The sequence below is a fragment of the Myxine glutinosa genome, chromosome 1, assembly GCF_964187855.1.
Source record: "Myxine glutinosa chromosome 1, kmMyxGlut1.1, whole genome shotgun sequence".
NCBI classification, from domain to species: Eukaryota; Metazoa; Chordata; class Myxini; order Myxiniformes; family Myxinidae; genus Myxine; species Myxine glutinosa.
In genome coordinates, this window is record NC_136261.1 from 403,307,832 (window position 1) to 403,327,233 (window position 19,402).

Consider the following 19,402-nt stretch of genomic DNA (forward strand, 5'->3'; position numbering starts at 1 on the left):
CCTTCCTCCCATCCTTGGCACACGGAATCTTGTGGTGAGGCAGTTGCCCAGAAACAACTTGCCTTCGCCTCCTGGAAGGCAAATCCAATGGAAGGGATCTCATTTCCTTTCACAAAGTCTGAAACAAGTGTGTGTCACCCTCAGGAGAGGCAGGAAACAATATCTCTCCACTCTCAAGACCGAACTCTCAAACCTGTCTCCCTCTTCCAAATCCTGGTGGAATCTGGTCAAATCTGTTTCTGACATTTGTTCCCCCTCCATCCCCTCCCTTACCTCAAATGGCTAGACAGTTGACAACGCATGTGACAAAGCTGAATGCCTCAACTCTGTGTTTGCCTCAAAAACTTGTGTCCCAAACCCATCTCTCTGTTCCCACCATACCCAGTCGAACCCAACTGCTCCTGGACTCTGTGTGCTTCTCTCCTGACAAGGGTGGAGAAGTTTTTGTCAAACCTCGACTCTGATTCTGCAACAGGACTAGACAGCATCAGCCCACGGGTCCTACAATCCTGCTCTGCCGCTATATCTCACCCTCTATCTGTTCTTTTCACCCTCTTTTGCCCAAGGTCATCTGTCAGTATCCGAGCCGGTCCACCCATTGGACGCCTGCTACTTCGCTTCTTTTGGGGCCCGACCCACCCGGTACCCGCTGCCTGGATATACTTTATCCATTTGGCACAGTGTTCTATGACTTTCAATCCCTTCTCTTGTCATTGTCGATGGACTCGCATAACATCCGCCCTGAAAACGGCAATTGCGGCCATACAAGACCCCCTCAGTGTCCCCCTCGATGCGAGCGCTTCGCATCCCAGTGCATACCCAGCTTAATGCACCACCCATTGTTGCCCCGGCTCCAGTCTGGCTGTAAGACACGCACACGGCACACCACCGCACTGCACACGGCAAACTGCACACCACATCAAACCAACCTGTCATCTCAGATGCCTGGACAGGGGAAGATTTTATCTGCTGGCGCACCATGTATCCACAGAGCCTCCACACCTTACCTCATGCCTCCGCTCCGCTGGCTGACCACCTCAGCCTTGCATCGCACCACCAAAATCACAGACTGGTCAAACAAGTGGAACATGTTTTTCAATCCTGACAAATCTCACACTCTTACTATGTCTCTCCGAAAAGACCGACTGGAAAACCCTTCCATCTACATTCTCAGCAATCCTCTCAAAGAAGTTCTGTCGCTCAAGCTTTTGGGTCTCACTATCTGCCATGATCTTTCTTGGGAAAACCACATTTCCAAGCTGGCCTCCAAAGCCAGTCACCAACTGGGCATCCTCCATCGTGCGAAGTCCTTCCTTGGCACAACTGAGCTCCTCACCACACACAAGGCTTTCATCCGCAGCTCAATGGAATACTGTTCCCCCCTCTGGGCCAGTGCTCCTGCCTCACACTGAGCTCGGCTTCACGCTGTTGAAACAAAAGCTTTCAGAATCATTGGAATCTCCTGCGATGAAGCTAACTCCGAGAGCCTTTCACTCACTCACCGTAGGCAGGTTCGTGGTCTTTCTGTCTTCTACAGACTCCTCTCTGGCCTTGCTCCCCCAGCTCTCTCTGTGCTTTGTCCCCTAAATATTCCTTCAGGTTGCACAAGATCTGCCAGCAACCCTCTTACAGTTAAACTGCCAAAATCTAGGCTCTCTGCTCAACTTCACTCCTTCATTCCCCTTTTCTCCCACCTCAAGAAAAAACTCCCCCACTCCCTTCAAACCCACTCCTCCCTCCGGGTCTTTAAAAACAGCTGTTCACCACCATCTCTTATCTTTCCCCATCCAAAACCTTGATCTTTTCTACCCCAGCTAATTCACCCCAGATCTACCTTTTTGAAATTCCAACTTCTTTCCTGGAAGTCCTTGCAGTGTCCATATGTTTTCTACCTCTCCCACCTCCCCCCAAGCCCTCTTCCTCCCACAGTTATCTCGATGTCCCTGCTCTCACATGTTGTGTTGGTGTCCTCCCACCTCTCTCCCCATCTTGACCACCACTCCCCTTATTTTGTGTTTCATGTGTCGGTTTGACTTTTTGTGCGATTAATGTTCGCTCTTTCACGAGCCTCGATCCTGTATATTAAAAAAAAAAAAAAAAAATACTATTACTGAAATGGAGGTGGATACTTCGAGACTGGAACGACTCCATCCCACCTTCTGAAACACACATATGGAGACAAAAACAACACACACACACACACACACACACACACACACACACACACACACACACACACACACACACACACACACACACACACACACACACACACACACACACACACACACACACACACACACACACCACACGTCTCTCTTGCGCGGCGGATGGGCCGATTGTCGGACATGCATCCACATCTTCACCAAAATTTAACCACGACATCCTCATCACACACGCAACCTGTCCAACAAGTTTAGTTGTCCTCCAAGCAACCTGTCTAACTACAATGTTTTGATATCCTGCTCACAAACAAACAGACAGGAGTGAAAACATAACCTCCGTCCACCTTTGGTGGCAGAGGTAAAAATAAAAAATAAATCAATCACAGAACATGAGGGTTACTTCTTGACATGCCATGCTGTATTTAAAAAATACGTCACGGACAAGACTTGGGTGTTAATCCATCATCCTGAAATTGGAGACTCCAGAACTCACTGAGCCCGATTCCACAGAAACCAGAAACGTTGTCCCGGTGCACATTTTGGGATCCAAAAGTCTTTTCACAGAAACTGGAAAGTTGCCGAATAACATTCTCCAAGTTGACGAAAATACTTCCCAATAGAGAAGAACATGCAATCTGGACATCTTGCGGATTCGAAAAAGAATTCATAAATCTACAGAAGTCAGAATACATTGCAAATTGCAATTTCTCTTTGGCGAGAGAGAGGAGCTCGGTTCGCAATGGATTAGGCTCAGTACAAGCTCGAATAACCTTCTGGTCCTCAATTCTAAGCTTATTGATCACTGCTTGGGCTGTTTCTGCGCTCAGACCTTGGGAGTTGAGCCATTCAAAGAAGTTTTCCATTTCACCGATGACGTGCCAAGGATACAACGCTTATGTTAATCAGAGAAAAGTTATACATGTTATTTTATTTACTCAGTTTGGAATGTTTTGTGAGATATTATCTTGTCCAACTTGATCACGTATCCAGCTTGATCACCACATTCACACTGATAGCATACGTAAGAGACAACCACACTCACCTTTGAGCTGTGAAGCATGGTCACAAACTAGAACGCCACTCAGTAGAGCGCATACTCCTGCCGTGGGTCAAGTTGGAATCGTACGATTTCACAAAAGTTTGAGGGAGTAGTTCAGTGACAACACAAGACAAGAACCACAAGACAGACACTGCACAGATATATATATATATATATATATATATATATATATATATATACAGTATCTATATACAGTATCTATATACAGTATCTATATACAGTATCTATATAGAAAATTAAAAACACCTCACAGCCATGAAACTCGAAATTAAAAACACCTCACCACCACGTCATTTTACACCTCACCACCACATAATTCAAAATACCTCACCACCACATAATTCAAAATACCTCACCACCACATAATTCAAAATACCTCACCACCACGTGATTCAAAACCACCACCACGTTATTAAAACCACTTCACAACCACGGAAATAAAAGTTTCAGGGAGTAGTTCAGTGACAACAGACACTGCCCAGATATGTAGATATATAGAAAAAATAAACCTGAAAATCGCAGAACCAGAATTATTTATTTGGTTTGGAAGCCCATGCGAGGTTTCTTCTTCTTCAGCCTCAACCCTGGGTGAATATGCGATCTTTTTCTTAAAAGTTGGAATTTTGCCAAATCTGTTTTATTCGTTTGTTAATATACCTCAGCCATTGACAAATTTGGAACGAAGTCTTTATAAGTTCATCAAATACTGACACCGCGAATGACATTCGCTGAGCTAAATGTTGATATCTCTTCTGAGTTTAAAAAAAAAAAAAAAAAAAAAAACAGTTTTAAAGCATTATACGTATCAAACGATACATTTTATGAAATGGGGAAACCTAATACACACTTTGGTGGTTTTAAAATGACAGAATATGTCTATTATAAAAATTAAAAAATGAACATTGAAGACGACGCTGGTAAAAACAAAATACACCGCTCTAACGCATAACCACGAGTTTAAACTACATTTACAACAAATATGAAAACTATTTTCATATCACAATGTTAAATATGGAATATATAGAAGATAATGTTTAAAAAAATGAGCCCTATCTTCCAATGGTAAAAAAATCCTTCAAAAAATTGCTGGATCGGGAATAATATCCTGAGCTTCACCAAAAACTAATCAATTCTTTCTTATCCCAAGGGCAATCATCCCACCAACTTTCATCCAAATCCGCTCAGAACTTTTCCAGATATCTTGTTCACAAACATTCGAACACACACACACGGACACGAGTGAATTGTTTATATATATATATATATATATATATATATATTGTTACGGTCCGCGGATTAGATGTTATTTTTACCGAGCGGAGGTAACCGCGGCCGAACAGTTGTTCCCCGACTAAACCCGATTCACCCAAACGTTGGCCGTATCGCGCCACAGATATTCAATGTGGAAAAGACTAAGACGACGAATGCAAAGAGGGAGAAGAAGAAGACGTACAGAAGAGTAACAGGGTTTATTATTATTTACACACACATAAGCAAAAAGAGCAGTCACGGTTACTTACAGGTGACATGAAAACGCAGGTAACACAGTGCAAATTACTAGCTTATATGGACTTAGTTTACTACCCAGGACAGCACGAACAAAACAAACTCACGTACGCAAATGGATGGAAGGGTAGGAATCGTTTGGAGGGATGAGCAGGTGGGATCGCAGGGCACAGCGAGCCGGTCCACTCCGGGCGGGAAGCGAGGAGCCGGCAGCAACTTGTATTTGGCTTTTCGGCGCACGCCGGCAGGGTCACTCGGCTGGTTGAACCGGGGCTGGTTGAAGCGGCTCTTTGTCAAAGGCTTTCCGTATCTCTCACGCAACTCCGGTGCAACTCTGAACTCTCTCCCGGTGGACTGCCAACCCTCTTACGCACCTGGACTCATCTGCCGTATCTCTCGTGTATCTTGTTCCAGCGATCGTCGCACCCTTCTCCCATACCTTCAGCGCGGGTCTGACACGCCCTCCTCGGTTTCGGTACCGCCCTCTCTCCCGTGCTCTGTTTCGTGACCTTGTATGGCAATCCCACGGGCTTGTCTCCTTATTTGGGCATGGCGCCGACGGCACGCCCCTCGTGGCGCACCCTGGGCTTGCCTCTCCCTGGCGACCCCGCCCCTCCTGTTCAAACAGAGCACGGAGCACATATTCACTATAGCAGCGAATTGAGAGGGCGTGCACCCCACACTTGTGAACTGCTTTACCCACAGATGGAGAGTTTGGCTGGGAAATGGAATTATTGAAGGGGAGCTATTCTTAATTGATTCGGTGCAATGGAGTGTCATTCTAATGGAAGACAAAGCCTTACTCTAAAACACATAATAAGATATAAGCTACTGAACAAGGGTTTTATCGTGTCCTGCAATGTGGTGTTTATGGAATTAACTACCGAGACGCCCTTTTTATCTTTACACAACTCCGGAGGCAGGAGGGGCCATATCCAAACAATGTTCATCACCATTTCCAATACAATACAACAAAATCAAAAAAAATGCAATCCTCATATCCGCAACACTTCACTCTCCTCCTCCTCTTAGGCACAGCCCGGGCCTACAACTTTTATTTAGTGCGACACGTAGGTATAGTTCCCTCTACTTTTAACCTGACCCTGAGTGCGACAGTTTTAAAACATAAATAAATATGTCCCGCTGCTCCATTGCACCCTGCCTAACAGACTCACGCCCACAGCTAACCGAATTGCGGAATGGTCTTCAAACTACACACTGACGGTGGGGAGCATTATTTACAGTTGACACTACTTTTATTTACAAGACTAACCCAGGACCTGTGATTGTTCTTTCTGGGGGGGGGGGGGGGGGAGACAGTCTGTTCTGCATCAATGCACTATGAAAGCACCCAAAACGCACCAAAACACCCTCAAGCACCCATCGGTGCAGTCACCAAAGTTCATCAATAAAAATAAATCAACAACCCCTAACCCTGCAGGTGATCTCTTGCTCTTCGGCTCCCTCTGCTGGCTATTATTATTTTCTTCCAGATGGTCTTTTTCCTTTGCTGGCGGCCTATTTGTATTAAAACTTGCACCCAACGTGTCCCTTTTATTTATTTATGGCCCACCAGGCCGACTAGTGTATGGTTCACCTGTGGGGCATCGGTGCCCTGTGATCAAGGTCCGCCAGCAAGATTTCGGGCCCTCATGGCCGGTTCCAGCAGAGGGGCCATGCCCCAACCCATGGGGCCCACCAGTGGTGCTCGGCCACAGACATGTGGTCCATATGTGGTGCATCGATGCAGACAGCTGGTTCTGGGAGTTCCGGGCACACAATGGAGGACTCACGCACGCTCCCCTCAGCGCCCAATGGCGCACAGGTCATGTGGGAGACAAAAGGGGGAAGACAAATGAGCGAGGGGTAAGGTCACAAGGGTACACATCAATAAGGCAATGCAAGGCGAAATGCGTACTGAGAGCGAAATGAGAAAGCTCGTCCCTACCGTACGTCACCCCCCCTGTCACCGACACTACCCTTGCCTTTACCCCATATTTACAAAATCTACACATTTACAAATTCGTCGCTATCGTCACGTCTTCCCATATTTCCCTTATACCAAATTCGTCTCCACAATCCCTCCATCCAAAATTTGCCATCACCCAATTCATCATCAATCCTCATAAGGAGGGAGAGATGGAACACAAAGCACAATGTCACACCCACGTCATGATGCGTCTCACAATCCAACACATTTGCACATTAAAGTAATTAAACAACCTGGCATGGTATGGAGGTACGTCATCTCAGGTGAGTGGATGCAGATGGTGCGAGGAGATCCTTCATCCTATCTACCCTCTAAATGACTTTAACACCCTTTACACTACCCGGGGTCTTTCCCTGCCAATCCATTGGCCAACTTACACAATGGGTTCTAAAAACCAATTCCAATTGACCAAACTGTGGTGCTTCCCAATTTGGGGTCTCACTCCCCCGATTCATCTCCCGGTGCCCTTGCACAATTTCTGGGCTGGGGCGTGTAGCTCTCCCAGCAGGTCTACCCACCTGCACACCTCCACCACTGCAATTGCCACCCGAGCTTACCTAGCTCCTCACCCTAACCTAACTAACTGGGGAAGGCCCCTCCTGGCTCTGTCACCCCTTGGTGCCCTCTGGCACTGGGCTACCCGGGTCCGTCCTCCGGATCCTCGGGCCCCATCCACAACTACCGGCTCCCAGAGCCCACCTGTGGCCTCACCTGGCCGACATCCTCACAGTGGTGGATTGCCCAAACCAACTACACACACTAACAGGCTACACGCCCAGCCATTTCCACAACACGAATGCACCCATCCAAATACCATTCTCTCACCCGCACCACAGATGCCAATATCCAACCACAATTTACCTGTACCCTCTACCTAACACTTACACTACCCGCCCCGGGTATCCGTGATGGGGGTCCACTCTTCCCCCATTCACACCTTCGCACCATCCACTCCACTCCATAGTTTCCACCATACTCACTCCACAACCATCCATTCCAATACTCCATATATTCCACACAACCATTTATTCCATACACCTGTTCCTCATACCTGTCGTTGCACACCTGTGCACTCACACCTGGTGCCACCTGCACCCTCCTCCTCTTCCTGGACCAGTTGGTCAACACAACACACATCACCATCACTCAAACACTGCTCCATACACCTGTTCAGTTGCACACCTGTGCAATCACACTACAACTCACACTCACAATCATTTACTCATAACCTGCTCAATACACTTCCGATCCTCACACACACATCTCTCCCGAGCATTGCCTAGCAATTCCTCATTTCACCGATATCAATACTCACTCACTCGGCATCATCTCATCTAACTACTCCCCTCTGAAACTTGCGCTTCCCAGTCGCCCCTTTAAACTATTGCGCTCCCACGTCATTATTATCCACACTAATCTACCTGCGTCCCCACTACAGGTATCATTGTCACTAACTAACCTTAACGTTACCTAATGTCATCTTCTAGGTCCCTACACATTATCCAAACCCTCCCTCGGCGAGCTTACACTGCCATAAACCCCATAACTCTAGTGCTCCTTTGCCCCCCCGCTGTGAGGGATGACAGAGTTGCCATCCCACCACATCGGGGACGTTCCACTACCAATTGTGCTCACCAAATTTCAGCCAATCAAAAATTTGCCAATCACTACCAATCCTCTGCCAATCATCACTCTGCCAATCCCTTTTGCCTATCATCAAATTTTGTTTTTCTAATTTCGGGTCCAGACCACTATCCTCATCATCAGTCTTCTCACTAGTGCCTCTCGGTGCGCCAATTCACTTCTAAAGCTCGGCTTCGTAAAGCCGAGCAATAAATGCGGGTTGTTTGGTGCCGGCGGCTGGATGCGTCCGGCACTCGGTGCAGGGACAGGGGCTTACCCGGGCCGAGATCCCACGCACCACCTCGGCACGGAGCCATCCCATGGCCCGATCTCGACCTGCCGGAACACCTTAACAAAAAGGGGTCGCCATGGCGACCCTTCCTATCGGGCTGCCCGTTCCGCCTAGCAGAGCACGGACGCGGCCGTTCCAAGCGCGGCCCAGCGTGGATCACGTATGGTGGTCCTTTCGAAACCACCGTGGTTCGGATCCCCGCTGGTCCCCGCGGCACGCGAAGCTGCCCGACGCCCACCGAGGGCCCGATTCGGCTAAATGTCGTTCTAACCGCTAACCCGGTTACCGTCGATGCCTCACCTGCATGCTCACACGCATACGCTACCCCTTTCTTGCTCATACAATCCAGCTGTTCCCATGCTCCTCGTCATTGCACCTTCTCTTACACACCCAGGTACACTCATTCCGCTCACAGACGGTCACACACCTGACCATTGAACACCTTTGCACACACTCGTCATTCGCACACCTCACCAACACACCTCTTCGCGCCCCCTCCTCGGTCACCTCCTCTGTGACAATCACAGGTGTGCTCTCACTCGCACACCCAACCACGTGCCTCACGACCAATTCAAGTGTGCATTCCCACACACGCTCTACCATTCCATTTGTGCATCCTTCCATTCCAGGTGTACACCCTCGCTCACCTGTCACAACCAACTCACGCTCCATGTCACTCTCACTACTTTCACCACCACTCTTGACAGCGCACTCACCCTTACTCTCGACAGTGCACTCTTTCCTCATGCACCTGTCCGTTACACACCTTTCTCGCGCACCCTCTTGCGCACACTCTCCCGTTACACCCTCCGTAACACTCACCACACCGCGCTTCCATGTGCTCCCTCGCACATGCGCTACGACCGACTCACTCTCGACAGCACACTTACTCCTTGGCACGCACTTTTTCCTCACACACCCCAGAGTCGGACATTCTCGCACACATCCTCCTTCGCACACCGTACCTGTCGCACACTTCACCAACGGCCTCTCACGAACACCCGGATCCAAATCAACCCCCAAGCTGACTGAAACTCCCCTCACATCATATACATTTCCACGTATATCGCCACTCACCTTGGCACCTCGTCTCCGCACCTTCTTCGCCACCTGCAAACTCTTTATTTGGTTAGTGAGCACACCATTATGAGTTGAGCACCGACCTTGTACATATTCCATCACCTCCTCCTGTATTTCTCTCTTAGTTTCTGTCCATCTCTTCTTAATTTCACTCACCTCTTCTTCCACTTCCTCTAATTTTTGCTTCACCTCTTTTATTTCCCGGTGCGTCTCCTCAAGTTCGTCCTCTAAGGCTATCTTGACCGTCTCTATGTGCGTCCTTACCTGCCGGTCCTTCGTCTCCATTACTTCTGTCACCTCTTCCAACTTCTTCGTCAATCCCTCACGTACCATCTGACATTGCTTCTGTGTCGCTATCAAGTCCTTTTTTATGTTGTTTTGTGTCGCTTTTAACCCTCCTAGTACCGCAGTGTTCCTTTGAACCTGCCCCGTTAGTTCTTTTTGTCCCTCCGTCAGCTGTTCTACCTCCTCCGTCAGATCTTCTATTCCCCCCTGTAACCGAGACGTTCCATTTCTCACCTCTTTCTCTATACGCTTTTCACCTCGCTTTACCTCCTCGCGTACCCCCGAGACCTCCTCACTTACACCTCGTCGTATCTCCTCTTTCATCTCCTCCCTCTCTTTTGTAGATGCCACCCTCATCTGTCCCAATTCATCCCTCTGAGCATCCAGTTTGGTTTCTACCCCGATTTTCACCTCCTCTATCTGCTCTCCCATTTGTTTAATTTCTCGGGCGGATTGCTCCCCTATTTCCCGCAATTTGCCTTCCATCCTATTTTCTAACCCCATTAACCCATTTTTCACCCGCTCTATCTGATTCTCCTGGACAGCCATTCTATTTTCCACCCCCGTTAACCCATGTTTCACCCCTTCTATCCCATTGTCTAACCCCTCAAATTTCTTGTCTAATCCTTCAAATTTCTTGTCTAATCCCTCACCGGTACCCCTCGCTTCATCCCTCATTACCCCCAATTGCTCACTCTGAGCCCTCGCTTCGTCCCTCATTACCCCCAACATTCTGTTTTCCATTTGTTCCATACTGTCGTTTTTTTCTGCATTTCCACCATTAATTGGGCCATGAAGGCTTGCATTTGGACCACGCTCATTGGTTCCGCAGCCGTGGCCCCCTCAACCACGTGCGTGAGAGTGCCATTTTGTGTGCCTAATACCCCCTCAACCACACCTTCTTTATTCTCCTCCACCCTTTCCTCCACATACATTTCCCCGAGGTCCTGGTTCAATTCCACCCCGTCTATCTCTCCCACCGACATCCCGTCGCCTTGACCAGCCATGACGCGATTTCAAAATTCGGGTTTTGCTTTAAAAATAAAACAATTTCCAGCAGCTCGTAATTTTGAGCGCGTTAAGCACGCTTCGGGTCCGATCCAACACTCCTGACACCAATTGTTACGGTCCGCGGACTAGATGTTATTTTTACCGAGCGGAGGTAACCGCGGCTGAACAGTTGTTCCCCGACTAAACCCGATTCACCCAAAGGTTGGCCGTATCGCGCCACAGATATTCAATGTGGAAAAGACTAAGACGACGAATGCAAAGAGGAAGAAGAAGAAGACGTACAGAAGAGTAACGGGGTTTATTATTATTTACACACACATAAGCAAAAAGAGCAGTCACGGTTACTTACAGGTGACATGAAAACGCAGGTAACACAGTGCAAATTACTAGCTTATATGGACTTAGTTTACTACCCACGACAGCACGAACAAAACAAACTCACGTACGCAAATGGATGGAAGGGTAGGTATCATTTGGAGGGATGAGCAGGTGGGATCGCAGGGCACAGCGAGCCGGTCCACGCCGGGCGGGAAGCGAGGAGCCGGCAGCAACTTGTATTCGGCTTTTCGGCGCACGCCGGCAGGGTCACTCGGCTGGTTGAAACGGGGCTGGTTGAAGCGGCTCTTTGTCAAAGGCTTTCCGTATCTCTCACGCAACTCCGGTGCAACTCTGAACTCTCTCCCGGTGGACTGCCAACCCTCTTACGCACCTGGACTCATCTGCCGTATCTCTCGTGTATCTTGTTCCAGCGATCGTCGCACCCTTCTCCCATACCTTCAGCGTGGGTCTGACACGCCCTACTCGGTTTCGGTACCGCCCTCTCTCCCGTGCTCTGTTTCGTGACCTTGTATGGCAATCCCACGGGCTTGTCTCCTTATTTGGGCATGGCGCCGATGGCACGCCCCTCGTGGCGAGCCACGGGCTTGTTTCATTATTTGGGCATGGGGCTGAACAGCCCCACCCTTCGTGGCGCGCCCTGGGCTTGCCTCTCCCTGGCGACCCCGCCCCTCCTGTTCAAACAGAGCACGGAGCACATATTCACTATAGCAGCGAATTGAGAGGGCGTGCACCCCACGCTTGTGAACTGCTTTACCCACAGATGGAGAGTTTGGCTGGGAAATGGAATTATTGAAGGGGAGCTATTCTTAATTGATTCGGTGCAATGGAGTGTCATTCTAATGGAAGACAAGGCCTTACTCTAAAACACATAATAAGATATAAGCTACTGAACAAGGGTTTTATCGTGTCCTGAAATGTGGTGTTTATGGAATTATCTACCGAGACGCCCTTTTTATCTTTACACAACTCCGGAGGCAGGAGGGGCCATATCCAAACAATGTTCATCACCATTTCCAATACAATACAACACAATCAAAAAAAATGCAATCCTCATATCCGCAACAATATATATATATATATATATATATATATATATATATATATATACATATACATATATATATATACATATACAGTATCTATATACAGTATCTATATACAGTATCTATATATATATACAGTATCTATATATATGTATATATATAGAAAATTAAAAACACCTCACAGCCATGAAACTCGAAATTAAAAACACCTCACAGCCACAAAACACGAAATTAAAAACACCTCACCACCACGTCATTTTACACCTCACCACCACATAATTCAAAATACCTCACCACCACATAATTCAAAATACCTCACCACCACATAATTCAAAATACCTCACCACCACATAATTCAAAATACCTCACCACCACATAATTCAAAATACCTCACCACCACATAATTCAAAATACCTCACCACCACGTGATTCAAAACCACCACCACGTTATTAAAACCACTCCACAACCACGGAAATAAAAGTTTCAGGGAGTAGTTCAGTGACAACAGACACTGCCCAGATATGTAGATATATAGAAAAAATAAACCTGAAAATCGCAGAACCAGAATTATTTATTTGGTTTGGAAGCCCATGCGAGGTTTCTTCTTCTTCAGCGTCACAACCCTGGGTGAATATGCGATCTTTTTTTTTAAAGTTGGAATTTTGCCAAATCTGTTTTATTCGTTTGTTAATATACCTCAGCCATTGACAAATTTGGAACCAAGTCTTTATAAGTTCATCAAATACTGACACCGCGAATGACATTCGCTGAGCTAAATGTTGATATCTCTTCTGAGTTTTAAAAAAAAACAACAAAAAAACAGTTTTAAAGCATTATACGTATCAAACGATACATTTTATGAAACTAGGGCATGCCCGTACTATATCTATATCTAAAATTATATCCCCCCCCCCCCTCTATTTACATGAAATGGTTTGGTCCAAAGCAAACGGCTTGCGAGTACGGTGACAATCCCCCCCCTCTATTTACATGAAATGGTTTGGTCCAAAGCGAACGGCTTGCGGAGTTTGGTAAAGAAATCGCCATAGCGTGCACAAATGCGCAGGAAAGCGAAAGAATCGCAAATTAGTTTTAATTAGTTTTAAAACATAGTTTAACGCCAACATAGCGGCAACATAGTTTGCCAACATGAAATAAATGAATACGCTCTCAAATGTGCCGTCCGAGGCAGAGTCTGTTCGCCATGTTCGGCACACGTGATAGCTCGCTGCTCTCTGATTGGTTGAATCGTTTTTTGGACATAGCTCGGTAACTACTTCTCCGATTAATATGAAACCTTGAAAAGGCACATCCTCGGGTCCCCAGCAATATACCTGGCAAGTTTCAAGTATATCGGACCGGTAGTTGTCGAGAAACAGCGGTCACAGACAAACATACAAACATACATACATACATACATACATACATACAAACATACAAACATACAAACAGAGATTAGTGGAATTATAGATAGATGGGGAAACCTAATACACACTTTGGTGGTTTTAAAATGACAGAATATGTCTATTATAAATAAATAAAAAATGAACATTGAAGACGCTGCTAAAAAATAAATACACCGCTCAAACGCATAACCACGAGTTTAAACTACATTTACAACAAATATGAAAACTATTTTCATATCACAATGTTAAATATAGAATATATAGAAGATAATGTTTTAAAAAATGAGCCCTATCTTCCAATGGTAAAAAAATCCTTCAAAAAATTGCTGGATCGGGAATAATATCCTGAGCTTCACCAAAAACTAATCAATTCTTTCTTATCCCAAGGGCAATCATCCCACCAGCTTTCATCCAAATCTGCTCAGAACTTTTCCAGATATCTTGTTCACAAACACTCGAACACACACACACACACGGACACGAGTGAATGCATTACTCCCTGGCAGGAGTAATAAATGATTTGCCAGTACATTATCCTGATGAGCCCATCATGAGGGGGTAAGCTGCATCGTCCACTCTAATTCCATGTATTTGTGACCAAAATCTGTCTTTAAAGACCTGAGTTGCACATGGATGCTGTCCTAGTTTGAAGGTGATGTGTTGGCCTAAAATAAACATTTAAGCCTTAAATATAGAGTGATGCTTTCGTTAGTGAGATCCTTGGTTTGCTTCTGAGAACCAATCAGATCAATCTGAGGTGGGATGGCTGAGAGGTCGACTCGCAGAGTACCATTCAAAGTTGCTTTCAGTTTATTCCTGGTCTTTGATTTTGTGCGAGTCACAAGTGAAAACCCTGACTCACACAGGTATGTGGTTGTCAAAGGTAACAGGAACTTGATTGCCCGCTCTGACTGAATCCCCTTCCACTGTAAATCCAAACTTAAGATATCCGGGGTCGTATTTTCTGACAATGCGTTTCACCTCCTTTCAGCAACTCCTGAAGTTTCGCCACCATCATCTGTTTTTCTTTTCAGTTAACGGCCCATGTCGTCAAAATAAAATACAGTAAAAGTAAAACACAGCAGCTTACCTTTTCGTGTGAACACGAGATGCCCGAGACGTTCTCCACACCGGAAGCACCTTCAATCAACCAAATACGGTCAATGGCGAAACTGCAAGTACCGAATCCGTGAATGTTACGGATGGAAACCCTCACGTCATTTCCAAATTCACCTTTAAACTCAATCTCTCTAAATTTTCATTTTAAACAGCATCTTTCCAATCACAAATCAATACAATAGCATTAATATAACTTTTTTTCGTGAGGTAAATGTTACAAACACTCGTGAGGTAAACTAATCACCTGCCTTCTCAGGTGGGTCTGATGTCCGCGGACCACGAGGTTACACCTTCCGGCCCACTGATGGTTACAACCCACCGGTTGAGAATCTCTGGCCGAAACGACTTTTCAGAGAAGAATCAGAAGATTCTCCAACTTTAGTTTTGGATGAAGCAGATGGTACCGACATTTTTTTCCGCACCAGCGCTGAATAGATTCCTCATCCATCCATCATCTACAACCTTGATAACACCTCCTTATTTTATTGAGAGGTGACATTAGCTATACGCTTGAATAATAATAACTTTCTGCCTGGTTTGTAATTAAAAGGAAGAATGAGATTTAACGATCGTTATATGAGGTTTAGTGATGACGTGTATATAAAACAATGCAGTGAATTTAAAAAACCGAGTGAAAAACACCTCATCAAATGAACAATCAAATACCTCAACATGCATTCAATAAAAACTCGTTTAACTTATCTTCATTCCCGTCATCAACGAATAGAAAATAATTTTATCTTTAAATAAACGTTTTACAGATCTTTCTCAGGATTAATAATAAAATGAGAATCTCCAAACAAACCGCTTCAGATCCGGTCACCTCTTTGTCACAATCACAGCACGAGGTTTGCAAGATCACCCGGAAGTTGTTCAACATTATTAAATACTTCCTGGTTACGCTTTTCGTTCCTCTTTCTCTTTGGAAGCAGATTTTTTGTGACGTCAGCAATTTGGAAGCCGCCACATTACAGGGCGAAATAAAAGCGAAGATAAAGAAGAAGCAGGGACGGCTTCTGGTTTGGAATGAACCACGTGCGAGTGAGCGCTGCTCTGTCAGCAATGGCGGATTAACGCACGTGCATAATGGTCACGGGACCAGGGCTCACAAATTCAATGACGTCATGCAATAAATGCAACCCGAGACCACGAGAGATGAGAGATAACGCGAGACCGATCGTGATCCACAATACTTCGAGATGAGACCGAGGGTGGCTCTCACTTTACCCACAAAACACATTGTAGCGGCGGTAACCTTCAACATCACCTTATGAGAGGTGATAAACAGAGTGATAAACAGAGGGAATGCAGATAAACAGATAAACAGAGGGAATGCTCCTTCTTGAGGAAAGAAAGCATTGTCACGTGATTAATCGATTGAAAAAACGTTTTTTCCCTGATGTTTTCCAGGGTATTGACGGAGATGTTAGAGCAGATAACGCTGATGTTTATCCACAGTGTATAACATCATGTCAATCTGCTCTGCCAACACGAGTCCGTGTCATTGTATTATAGTGTTATCTTTGCTCATACCACGTGATCGATGTTAATATACAGTGCACTAGCCGAAACCACCCGGCGTTACCCGGGTTCTTTTTGAATGAATTCACGACTATAATTCAGCTTTTACTCGGGGCTGTACAATATTGACTACGATAATTCAGCTCAGCTTTTAATTGCGAAATGGGCCCAGCCTGGCCGAGTCGGCTTCGACCAGCCTCGCCACCCAGCCTAAAACCTTTCCGGGGTCCGTCCCGACATTTTTGGGTTCTTTTTGAATGAATTTACTACTATAATTCAGCTTTTACTCGCGGCCATAGAAGATTGACGACGATAATTCAGCTCAGCTTTTAATTGCGAAATGGGCCCAGCCTGGCCGAATCGGCCGCGACCACTGATCTCTGTACTAACTGCATTGGGTGTTGTGCACTATATGTACAATCGAGAGTGAAGCCGCCAATGCGAAGCGGCGGCCATCTTGGGACCATCAAAAAGCGAATAAAACGCAACAGCAGTATATCATGATCTAATTACGAATTTTATTTCATTTGTTCAGCTGAAGTGAAGGTATAATCATTCCAGCTTTTTTGTACTCTTTTGATTTGCCAGGATCATGGCAGCCTGTGTCCCATATGGCTGCATGAATCGGGATGAGAGAAAACTTTGGCGAACCGGTGTAACATTTCACAGGTGAGTGTCTGTGTCAAAAAGTGTTTGGTTGTTCTTGGTCCCACATGTGTTTTATATGTGTCTTGTGTTTTAAAAGTTGCACCTTTTAGAAGTTGTCAGAAATAATTATATTTCAAGCAGGTGATTCTCCTCCACTTTGGAATTGAACTCACCTGTGGTATAAAATATCAAAATATGCTTGCAATATAAAAATCACTCATTCAACCTGTTTGAATGGAGAAAAGGAGTCATTCTGCTGTTTTGTGTCACTGTGTGTACTGCAATGAGCATGGAGAAAAGAAAGAAAACCAGAAAATTGTCTGAGAAGGTCAGACACAAAATTGTAGCCAAACATGGACAATCTCCAGGCTACAAGTCCATCTCCAGTGACCTTGATGTTCCTGTGTCCACCTTACGCAATGTTATCAGGAAGTTTAAGGCCCATGGCACTGAAGCCAACCTCCCTGAATGTGGCTGCAAGAGAAAACTTGATCGAAGATTGCAGCGAATGATTGCTCAAATGGTGGAGAAAGCACCTCGATCAACTGGTACGACAGTTTCAACTTGCACCATTAGTCCCCCGACTCAATGAAAGGGGGTTCTATGGTAGGAGACCCGGGAGGAGCCCACTGCTGAGAAAGCCCAACTGGAATTTTCCAAAACACTCCTGAACAAGCCAATATCTTTCTGGGAGAATGCCCTGAGGACAGATGAGACCAAATTAGAGATTTTTGATAAAGCACATCATCTCTGTTTACAGAAGACAAAACAAAGCCTTCAAACATTATAACACCTTCCCTACTGTAAAACATGGAGGAGGTTCAGTGATGTTTTGGGGTTGCTTAATCTTGCTTAATCAAAACAAGAAAGGTAATCTTGCTTATCCAGAGGAACTGAGAGCGTTTGCTGTGATTCTTCAATTCTACTCATCGAGGGCGTTTGACTTTGTCAGACAATCGTTTGATCTCTGTTTGCCTCATCCGCGACAGACAAGAGAATGGTATGCATCCGTCGATGGTGAAACAGGGTTTACCAAGCCTGCCTTTGCCGCCGTTCAAGCCCGTGTGAATGACAACACGACAAAGGGGAAAGAAACAATCTGTGCCGTCATGATGGATGAGATGGCGATCAGAAAACATGTGGAATTTGCCAACAAAAATTTGAAGGTTATGTTGACATTGGAAATGGAACCTTTGATGATTCCACCCCCATTGTAAAATATGCTTTTGTAATCATGGCTGTTTCCGTCAACGACTCTTGGAAAATACCACTGGGGTACTTTTTCATCAATGGCATGAGTGGAGAGCAACGTGCAAACGTCCTGCCAAACACTGAACAAAAGTAGATAAAAGTAAACTGGAAAGCAAGGTCAAATCTCCAAAGAAGAAATTACGAATAACAAATAGCTCCTTACAACCTGACAACTCCTGACAACCTTACTTCGACACTTTTACACCCTTACACACTTTGACACCCTCAATTGGACACTTTGACACCCTTACTTCGACACCCTTACTTCGACAATTTGACACCCTTAGACACTTTGACACCCTTACTTCGACACTTTGACACCCTTACTTGGACACTTTGACACCCTTACTTTGACACTTTGACACCCTTAGCAACTTGGACACTAAAAACCTTGTGTGCCCGAAATTAACACGATTTGCCTTCAGCACTTTAAATATGCACATTTTCAGAAAATTAACCCAGTCTATAGGTTTTGTTACAGGGTGAATCCAGTCGAGACCGCGCCCACCCCCCCCCCCCCCCCCCTGTTCGGCTACCTCAGCTGTCCCGCAGAGACCAGGTGGCTCCCTCCAGGCTTAGACTTTGGCACTGTCGCCTTAATGCGTACCTTCACGTGATAGGGTGTCACCCTTCCGGGACTTGTGACGCCTGTGGGAAACCCGAAGAGGTATCCCACTTGTTTATGGGATGCCGCCAATACGACGGACCGAGGTTGCTTCGATTTAAAATCGTTGGAGAGGAGAGGGTCGTTGGGTCTGACCTGCCCGTAATTTTTGGTCATTTAAACGAGAAGCATCCTCGTTTGTGCAAGGCGGTCCTAAAAACTTTTTGAAAGCGTGTGGGAGACCTACATAATTTTATGGATGTCCCATAGACCTCCTTTTCAATACTTTTTTTTTTCAACACTTTTTACTTTTGCAATACTTATTAAATAGTGAGTTCAGGCACGTGGCGTGAATAGAGCCTCATGGCTCTGAAAACGCCATAAATCAGAGCAGAAGAAGAAGAAGTAGAGGAAGAAGAAACACCCTTCGTGTTCATGGAGCTGCATGGTGGTTATTG

General features: G+C 45.8%; 1 protein-coding gene across 3 annotated transcripts in view; it reads right to left on the reverse strand.

The window, feature by feature from the left end:
* The window catches only part of LOC137417081 (uncharacterized), a 30,251-nt gene extending 15,201 nt beyond the window's left edge, over positions 1–15,050 (reverse strand). For 2 of the 3 annotated variants that reach the window (XM_078770357.1, XM_078770356.1), the window contains exon 1: positions 14,892–15,049. The gene's annotated coding sequence lies outside the window, so the exon portion shown is untranslated. Of the gene's footprint in view, positions 1–14,891 lie in introns of all 3 variants that reach the window. The other variant, XM_078770355.1, reaches the window with a different exon arrangement.
* Positions 15,051–19,402: the final 4,352 nt, after the last annotated feature.